This window comes from Polyergus mexicanus, unplaced genomic scaffold (assembly GCF_030449975.1).
Source record: "Polyergus mexicanus isolate NDT 795.1 unplaced genomic scaffold, iyPolMexi1.0 SCAF_11, whole genome shotgun sequence".
Taxonomy (NCBI): Eukaryota; Metazoa; Arthropoda; class Insecta; order Hymenoptera; family Formicidae; genus Polyergus; species Polyergus mexicanus.
In genome coordinates, this window is record NW_027223331.1 from 1,452,767 (window position 1) to 1,463,733 (window position 10,967).

Here is a 10,967-nt window from a genome sequence, read left to right on the forward strand (position 1 = left end):
AGTGGCGTCGCAGGATGCAGGAGAGGGGGCGAGTGCGTTGCGCGCGTCTGATTGGCGGAGCCGCCTCTGCGTTGCCAACTGCGCGTACAGCGAACACGTCGATTGCTGCCTGCGCGGATCTCGCACGCCGCCGAGACGGCTTCGGCTTCGATTCGATGAATTTTCAAGAGGAACCACTACGACGCCTGACTGCCAGGCTCGACCTAATATCGTCCGGAGCCCTAGGTGAGGATTTTTCTCTTGCGTCCATATATCGACGAGATATTTCTCCGACTACTAACGATGGATGTTTATCTCGATAATGAAATGAATATGGAAGACACAGACGTGGATAAAATTGTATGTACTTTTACACTTTACCTTTCTTTTTATTTAATTGTAATTTTGGGTTATTGATTTCTCGCATTAGTCGCTCTTGGGGTGCTTTCGGGGAGACGCTATTAGCGCTAACAGCGTCGTGTCCTATCTTTGTTACTTATTGAAAGTTGAACAAGGACAGAGCACGCTCATAGCGCTAAAAGTGCGCTCCCCGAACATAGTCTTGGTAAATGCTGGTAGATGGTAGAAAATTTGTTCAGTAATTTGTCTAATGATTGAATAATGAGTTCAGGTCGTTCTAGCGATCTTTACTATGGCTCATCTACACAATAGAGCCTTTCATTAATCATGGTTCTGGAATAAATTTGCCCAAAATCTCCATTTACTTGTATATGCAGTTTCAACATAACAGAATCATCAAATTGACTTTTCAAATGACTTTTAATATGACATTTAAATCGTTCTTTTATATCGTCAGCCACACAGAATGAAAAAGATTTGAATAAATTTATATATTAGAAAATACAATTTCTCAATTAAAAAAAGACAATAATGATAAAAAGTGATAATTAAAAAATTATGAGACGATAGTTTTATCATTACATGTAATTTGCAAGATTTATAATAGTAAAATTTTTACGAAATTTTATCGTATTATCGCTCAAATTTTTGTATAATTTGTATTATGTGCGCTTGCAAATTTACAAAATACTATAATTTATATTTAAATCTTGCATAATTAATAATCTAAGATATCTCAACTCGAAAAATTTCCAAAAAATTGCGACGAGATAATTTATATATAACGTTACAATATTAACATAATACTGTATTTTGACCGTTAATTCTGTAGCCCTTCAGATATCCCAAAAGGGCACCGGTCCTGACTGATATAAATGTGGGTGAAGCTAGGTTTCTCTATCTAGAAAGAGATACAAAAAGGAGGGACTGTTGGATCGATTACGGATGTTAATGCGCGAGGGATCTTCGATACAAGACGTCGATTATTTTGCCTCGGCGCAAGAAAGCAACTGTTCCAGATATGCCGCTGATGTTGATTTCGTTACGAGATTTTCCGGACGAGATACGAGCGCTTGCAGCGCGTATCGATTCACAGGCGTGGCCGCCAAGAATGCAGATGCTCTCCGCAAACAGCCGCCTTGATGGGCGACGCTGATTTTGCCGACTTTTTTTTAAGACAAGCGACATTCGTTAGAGACTATTTCGATTAAAACTTTAATTTTTAGTTATTTCCACACATCTATATCTAAATTTTTTCAAAGGAAACATAAGTACCCCAGTAAACACAAAGCAAAAGTAATATAACATCAATATTATAATTTCCCACTCAACAATGTAACTGCAATGTAACATGCCTTGTACATAACAGCTACATTGTTGAGTGAGAAATTATAACATTAATGTTGCGTTACTGTTACTTTGTGTTTACTGGGACATGATCAAAAACCTACGAGATGTTCAAAACATTTATTAATCTTGTAAATATTGAACAATTCTTTGGTTCTGAAATGATTTCAATACATTTCACGAATATTTTATAGAAAACATAAATTAATAAGAAAATTATATATATGAGAGAGAATGGGAGAATTATATGTGTGTGCAAGTATAAGAATAAGTATATGAATTATTAAATGTATTTATTTTTATATCTCTACATTATTATATTTTTATAACGTTCAATTACATCAATCGTATGGATGAGACATAAGAAATTTACAGTTAAAACGTCTCGAAAGATCTTCGCGAATGCGGAGATGCAGATTCGTTGCAAAGCAGTATTGTATTCATCCACGGTTTCATTCACGCGATATTACATTATCTTAACGGCAATCTCCTGTCTCGTTTCTACGTAAAATCCGTTGGCTTGCCATATGTAACGCCTCCTCAAAAACGTGTCAAGTATAAATCCTGTTAAAAGAAGTTACAGTATGTACATGTGTACGTAAATAACATGAAGACGATAGAATATAGAATTTTGTGATTATAATTATTGATAATTAGGAAAAAAAAGGTTTATAAAAAAAGAGAATATACAAAAATATCTGCCAATTTAAATTAAATTTTGAAAAATTTTCAAGTACTACACACACACACACACACACACTCACTCACTCTCTCTCTCTCTCTCTTTGTAAGATGTGAAATTTTAATTATTTAATTACTATTTGCGTGAATTGTATTTTAAAGTTATTTATTATATTTTATATTGTGTGTGTGTTTGTGTATACATATGTGTGTGTAAATTCATATATGTACAACTTTAATAGTGTAAAAACTTTGGTGCATTATCTAAGCTTTTATATACAAGAGACTTACGTGCATTTAGATGGACATTAATGATTCATTCATTAAAAACGATGAATCAATCCTTTACGTTATTATTCTTAATCATTCTGTTAGATATATTGCAATTAAGCAATCTGCAGTAGAAAATGACAGATGCACAAAGGCAAAATAAGTGTATCGTAAAAATTTCAAATTATCTTTCTTTTTTTTAAATTTTAATTAAAGTATTAAAGTCTGTAATAAAAAATAGAAAATTGCAAAGTATCAAAGCTTTTAATGCAGATAAAAACAAGCCGTTTGGAAATAAGACAGAGTGTCGCTTGTTAAGATAGAGTGTTAAGCAGGACGATGTGGCAGGTGCTTACCTTCAATGGCCTATTCCACCCTTACCCTAGTAGTCGCCTTAGATCTATATAAGTACCCTAATTCTCTTGTAGGAGAAAGTCGATAAGCGACTCACAAATACGTACACGCCCGTCGCAATCTTAAGCCGTGAGCTTAATTAATGAACACTAATAGCGTACTCTGTGTATGAAATTACGACATTATATCTGTATCCATTCGCGTAATCTAATTAGTTACGTCACATTACATCATCTGTTCCTTCAGAAATATTTCGCGCATAAATCGATTCCAAAACAATCTCTCTGTAATATTTACAAGTACGTCGTATATTCATGATATTATTTTATATAATGTAATTATATTTTGTGAGATATTCCATTTAAAATGTTGATTCTAACATAATATGGAACACACACATATACCTATACAGGAATCATACATACATATACAAGAATCTGAAACCATAACGCATCTACATTATACGAAACAAGGAACTGTATGAATTCTATAAATGCGAAATTGAAGACTTGATACATTTTACAATAGTAACACATTTTTTTATATCGACATACAGACTCCTTCGTGCTATCACTTTATAATAACGAGGAATAGAATAGATTACATCATGGGTGGGTCAAACGCCCTTGTACGCAATGTTTAATATTACGTTATTCCTTGCTGTCGCGCACGCACACAATCTCCATACAATACACATACGTATGCGATCGAGCGAGCGAGCGAGAGAGAGAGAGAGAGAGAGAAGGCGCAATCGACAACGACGATGACGGCAGGGTGTAGCCGGTCTCCTGCCTTGATCGTTACCTTGTATGGATCAACCTCGCGCGCAGCTTCGTCAGAGAGGAGAGAATAAAAAAAAAAGAGAAAGATCCCACGCGCGCGCGCGATCATGCGTGGTTTTTTGCGTGATAAACGATACGCGGTTCGCGCATAACGGGGCCGCCGCATTGGTACAGTCGATGATACAGTATATCCGCGGTTATCATAATTATATTATTATGGCTGGCACGATTTCCCCTCTGGCGTGGCGCGATGTAAGCGGTTGCATTCGATGTGTAAGTGCATCGACCATTTCACGATGCTTCCGCGAGTTTTGATACATTCTCTAGTGCGATACTCTGTCGAACGTCGATTAAACGATTTCGGCATACATTGTATAATGGCAAGTATAACGATTGGAAGAAAACAGAAAGAGAGAGATAAATTATATTTAGCAGGTTGTGCTTTGTTATTTTATTATTTTTGTGCACGTGTACAAAAATAATATATCAAATTAAACTATCGTTATAAATTATTTATAATGTTTACTTATTATTATTTATTATAATAAGTATTATATGTATATATTATTATTAATAAATTATACATGTATATAATATAATATAATAATTATATATATATATATATAAAATTATTATATTAATTTACGTATATATATAGTGATTAATATATGAGGGACTGTTGACGTAAATCGAAAAGTTTTTTGTCAATCTTACCGCAGTGAATTGCATAATGCCTGACAAAAGAACAATCCACGTGGAAGCGCTCGGTTTAATGCCCATTGTCCTTCGTTGGCTATGCTATTAAGTAGCGAATTTGTGAATATAAATGTCGGGTGACATCATGTCTAGTTTAGAACCACATATATATCCGAGCATGTTTCCAGCGAGAAAAAAGAGAAATGTAACGTTGGCGTCGTTACATGGCTGTGTCGCGATAATTAAGGATCGATCTGTATCAATCGAGTATTATTTAATGCCACTTTTATATCATGATGTGAGCGCTGATAACAGCTAAAGTGCTCGTAACAACAAATGAAGTACGCGAGAATATACACGACATCATCGCATAAATTTAGCGCTAAATCTGACTTACAAATCAGAATCAAAGCTGACCGCGACTTCCTTAATAAACTCTTATTGATTATCGATAGCTCTATTAATGTGTGTGTATATGTGTGTGTATATATGTATGCATGTATGTATCTATACTCTCCTTTTTTAAGAAATTTTAAAACGGTGATAATAGACTTCCTAAATAAAATAAAATTTTTATTAATATTATAGAGAAAAACACTCGTCAAAAATTTATCGCTTTTAGCGTAGAACGCAAATTATTATTCTGTTGAATTGTTGAGAATGACTTACATAATGTACAATCCATAATAGTTCACAATATGTTATGCAAATATTTTAACAATATATAATAGCGCAAAATTTTTATTTATTACACGTGTAGAAATATTTTCGATTAAAAAATGGTTTATTTACTGCTTTTTACTACATTTTTATCAAATTAACAGATACGTTATATTAATTTACATGAAAGTTCGAAATAGAAATTAGCTAGCGAAATAAAATTACGTTAATGGCACTTCTGATTCAGACGATTCTGATCGATGTGAGTACAATTAAGTCCATTAATACTCATGAAATTTTATTCGCAGGATTATTTTGACAAAACAGATATTTAAATACGTTTGTAATTAAAGACTCTTAGCTTTAATTGAGCTCGATTCGATCAGGATTCGTAAATATACGAAATCTAGATCATGATATACTTTATTAACTATATGCGTCAATCTGAGCTTAATATTCCTATAATCAATCTTCAACTTTCAATGTCAGACTTGATCAATTGCGCGTCGATGTACATATTGTGAATGTCGCTGGATTCCTACCTGGTAACAGGCGAACCTATGACATTTTGTACGCATGTCACACCAAGGGAGGTTCAGCATGAGTCACGGTTATCGACCTCGGGGTGGATGGGCGTTTTTTTGCTCCCCTTAAATGAGTTCCCACCCTCTCGTACGAATTGTGCAGAATTTCCGCGAACTGCGCGCAAAATTCACCTCGATGAAACAAATGATCGCGACTAGGGGTTCGTCATATAAAACTACCTTGATTCGGAAACAGCGAGCATTGAGTCATCGTATACGATCGATATCGTCTATATATATGTATAACATGCCACAGGGTGAGTCGCGTGCGATTCCCATTTCTGAGGACTAGCCAACCAGTCGGTTAATGGCAATTTTGTGTCTGACTTTTATATGTTGCATATATAAAAGTAATTGAGCCGAGAATAAATTTTCGAAAGAAATCTAGAAAATTATATAATCTTGATAATTGATAAGCAAATTAATAGAGAGATGTAGGATGTTAAAATTCATATTTGGATATTAAAATTATGGAAATTATAGAGATGGGGGCACATTGACGTTTATCACATGGTCAAGCTATATTAATAAAAATATATATGTATAGATAAGATATTGTTGTATGTATAGGATTGATGGCTAAAGAGAGGAGCGACCCAGACTAGACTTTGCCTCGCCTGGTACTTTATTGATCCTAAGAAGGTGAACGGCAACAGATACGCTTAAATGCTTCCGCAGGCCAGTTTATTTGTCTCATTACTGACGTAATCGGGAGTGGGTGGTAAGTAAATTGGGTGGTGCCACATTACATTCCAAAATATATTATATCTCTAAAAGATCTTTTTTTAAATAATATCTAACGGATACATATATATTCGATTAATTTCTTATTTATTTATTTATAATCTTTAATTAATCTTTAAGTTGCGAATTTATTTTTATATACATGTAGTTTCTCTTAAATGCGATCCATCGTACATTAGCTTTATATAAAATTAATCAATACAAATATTATATAGTGACATTTTAATGCAAAAATATTAAGTATTATCGCTTGAAATTTCGTAGAAGCGCAAAATTACAGAATACAATAGAACAAACAAGTATACTATAAGAAAACCATTTTTATTACAATGTGAAATATAACAAAATATATAAACTTATAATACACATATTCTCAAAGTCTTTTGATTGGGAAATTAAGTATTGAAAAAAAATAACACAATTTACATTTGACAGAATAGATATTCATTTCTGTTTTCTTCCATACAGAAAAATGAAATAAGTAGAACGGAATTACACATTTTATCCAAGTGCAACATTTGCAAAAAGCATAATCCCCGGTGAAATCGTGCGATTCAGTGTTTCTGGAGACATCCTTGTTCGAGGGAGGGTCTCTTTCATATATCCAGGCCAAAAGTTTTGTGACATGATCACTTTCTTATGGGATCGAGCGATACGGGAGCTCGAAAACAGACGACAACGTCGGCGTGTTTGCCGTAAATGGCTTTCCACTTGCGGAGGTCGCCAACGATATATGCATCGCGACGAAGGAGAACGAAGTTCTCCTCTCTTGGCATTTGATTCTGGAGGTAGGATTACATTCGTTGCCTTGAGAAGAAAGATATTGCATTTGCACCTTCTCGATTTTTAACAGAAGCAAATTAAAAAATTAGAAATTGTCACGCACACAAATCTATTTTGAGAGAAATTAATCACGTTTTTTATACTATATAAAAAAGATAGAAATACGTTTAACTGACACATATATATATATACGAGTGACAATATATAATTATATTTTCAAATATTTTCAATTTATAACACTTATCAATATTTTACTATGCGCAACTGATATATGTTGAAGTTACAGTTTCATTAATATATTGTTGTTTTTTTAACTAATATTTTAATAGTATTAATTGTTCCGTTTTATTTTATATATATTTTTAATTTATAGCGCTCAAAGCTGATATTATGCCGATAATAACTATATGTATTGATATGATGTTCGTATTTTAATTTGATCACTAGGTATTATACAATGCGTCATGTTAGTGCCATCGATGCCATTTAAAGGCAATAAAGGACCTCCCACTTATTGAAGAAGGAATCAAGAGTCAGAAGTTCTATAACATTGGATGGGCCGTACATGGCGATCTCGTTAGTCGCTTTTGTACTGTTACATCGGCAAAATGCGCGGAGCAATACAAGAGAATGATCCATTATGGTATTCGATTATCCAAAGGAAGAGAGAGAAAGAGAGCTAAGAATTAAATCAGAAGTAAAATTAAATCACAAGAACATGATTCTTCAAATGCGTTTATTGATAAATCGTAAAGAATTGTGATTACAGTTTATTGTTAACTATTATTGTATATCGAGTATTTTTTAAAATTATATTTAATGATTAATATTGAATATTATTATAACACTTTAAAATTTATACTTGCGCGATCTCTTAAAAAAAAATATCCTAAAAGCATAATCCCAACATTCTTGAAATCCGCGGAATAGAACTGAATATTTCATCGTTATAAGTCTGCGTGTAATCACTTTCGTTGGTTTCCCCATACGGTTTCCGAGGGAACGAGACAACTCGATATGTTTTAGCGTTATGGGATTCTCGAGATTAAGAACGAGGGGAAAGGAAGGAGGGAGATTCGTAAAACGCATTCGCGCGAATCTTGACGCTTCTTTTAAGTTCTCTTTTCCCGTGTCGTTTCACGAAAGATGAAAAAAAAAAGGAAAGTGAGATAGTGCGCGAGAAAGAAAGAGAGACGGAGGTTTAATTGATCGACACAAGGAATCACTTGCCCATATTTGGCTACACCCGCTGCAATCTACATTCAGCCTTTTTTTTATTGCTCTTTCGATTGGCCGCATCTTCTCTGCTGCATCGGGTGAACGTGTCTCCGACCTATATAATCTCCTGTTTTTTTTGTAAATTTTCATTACATCGATAACGTAACTTTATTAAATGTAACCTTTCTTTTCAAGATTACTGCGATAATCTACATAAATCGTACAGATGAAAATGTAAATCATAATTTGTGAAGAAAATGTATCCGCTTATTTAATCGAATGGATATTGATTTATAAGAAGGAGAGTGATTGAAGTAGAGTTGAGTTAACAAGTAAATTTTTTTATTTTATTAGAAATATAAATTAAAAGATTCACGGTAAAATTTAATTGATAGAGAAATCTCTAGAATATTCGAAAATACGCAATGTGTTCGGATTTGCACGCATATCATATGGGCATATCTAATGCGAAGAATTGAAACGCACGCTACCCACGTCCCGGAGAGCACAATTTTGTAATATCTCAGCGGAAATGTAAACGTCGACATATAAAAAATAAAATCTTGTGTATATAAGTGGAATACGACCGTGGTAATACAGTTATATATCTCTACAATTATATATCCTATAATTGTTCGACTTCCCTTATATTTATGAAATTTGGAAGTATTTCTCTTTAAATCTTTCACACTATAATCCATATTTTTAAATAAAATACAGTAAGATATAAGAGCGAAGCAAGTCTATAAATTCATAAAGTTCATTCCAAACTTCATATATGAATAACTTAAAACAATTATAGCAAATTATATATTTATGTCAATTCAAGTACACACATTTCTATTTATAATAAATCTTTACAAATTATATATTTTTATCATTTAAATGTTAAATCTTTCACTTTCTATTGTGCAATGTTTATTGCTATCCTTGCGAAAACGGCACGCTTTTCAAAATTGTTTTGCTTCTAATCTACTTCTAATCTATTTGCGAAATAGGCCGCAAGCTAGAGAAATTAAGCCTCGGGTTATCTCTCGATCGAAATGGATTGGCATCAAAAGTTCATGAACCACACCTTTGATTTAGATAATGCTGGCGCATTATCTCTGTTTCAGTACTGACTTAGAAACTCCTACGGAGCGCTATTTAGGGTCGTAGATTGCCGTTTGGTCAACCACCGTTTAATCGTCAGACAGAATGAAATAAAAGAACATTGGCCCTCTTTTGTATCTAAAGGCATCTGTATAATAAGTAGCACAAGACCGCTTTCTATCCATATGTGAAGAATTTCTCGGTAAATATCTCGAATGCGACACGCTGAGTATGTCGACAAGAATCTGCCATAGATCGATTGCGATCTCTGATTTTGCATCTGGAGTCGCACATAAAATTTTATTGTATTTTTTGAATTATTTTCGGATTATTATAAGAATGTATTGTTAGCTATTTTCTTGAAACATTCCAAACAGCGTTTCGATTAATTATTTCAAAATTATATACTATTGCATAAAAAATAGCAGACTATTAAAATATATACAATATAATCATTAATAATCAGTTATAAAAACAGAATTAAATTGAAATAAAATAACAAGACATCAGATTCTTTTCATGCGTAAATAATTACATGTTAGAATAATTATATGTATATGAATCATTACACATATATACAAATTAGTAAAAATAATTGAAATATTAAAATGATATGATAATCAATTGATACATACATATTATTTTATAAAAGCAACATGAACAAATATCAAGAAAAAATTCTGATACATTTGCCTCACTGGTGATGTCATCGATATATCTAATATTAAAACAAAGCACGGATACATATCGATAAGAACATATCGATTAACAACGTAACAATATTATTACTATATAAATTATATTACTATTAAAATAAAGATTTATCTCGACTTCTTTCGTTCTTCCATAATTTTAAATGAATAAAAAATGTCATTATCGTATTATAGCGACTCAAAAAGTATATGATTAGACGTATAATTAATATTACATTTTTAGATAGAAATCGACTAATTTTATTCATTGTCATTTCAAATATATATAATTGTATTTGTGCTGCTCGATCGATCAACACAACGACTGCCTCTAATTCAATTTGACATTCCCCCATACTCATTTAGGGACATTTAATTTAATCCTTAACAAGCTCCTTTAAAAAACTTTTTAATATAATAGTCAAGATACGATAATCGAAGTTTCTTCTCATATTACCCATTATTATTTCAATATTTCGAAGTTTATGGTTTACATTCTATCTGTAACATTTATCGTAATTCGCGCGATATTAATTCTTAAAAGAGAACTGTGATTGGCTCACTGCATCTAGTGTATAGATACTTTGGCTGCGATCGAGAAGATACTAGAGATGCTTCGAAGCATTGCATCAACCAATCAGAGTAAAGAAATCTTTAATCCTTTTGTCCTGATTGGTCAATCAAAAAGACGCTTCGAAGCATTTCTAGCGTCTTCCCAACTGCAG

General features: G+C 32.9%; 1 long non-coding RNA gene across 4 annotated transcripts; it reads left to right on the forward strand.

The window, feature by feature from the left end:
- Window positions 1-9,095, forward strand: LOC138937942 (uncharacterized). Of its 4 annotated transcripts, none has more exons than XR_011447603.1 (4): window positions 1-339; window positions 6,284-6,434; window positions 6,926-7,245; window positions 7,688-9,095. It is a non-coding gene; the product is annotated as an uncharacterized lncRNA (long non-coding RNA). The 4 variants fall into 4 exon arrangements; XR_011447604.1 differs by having other exon boundaries at window positions 1-225; XR_011447602.1 differs by lacking the exon at window positions 1-339 and adding an exon at window positions 4,439-5,970.
- Window positions 9,096-10,967: the final 1,872 nt, after the last annotated feature.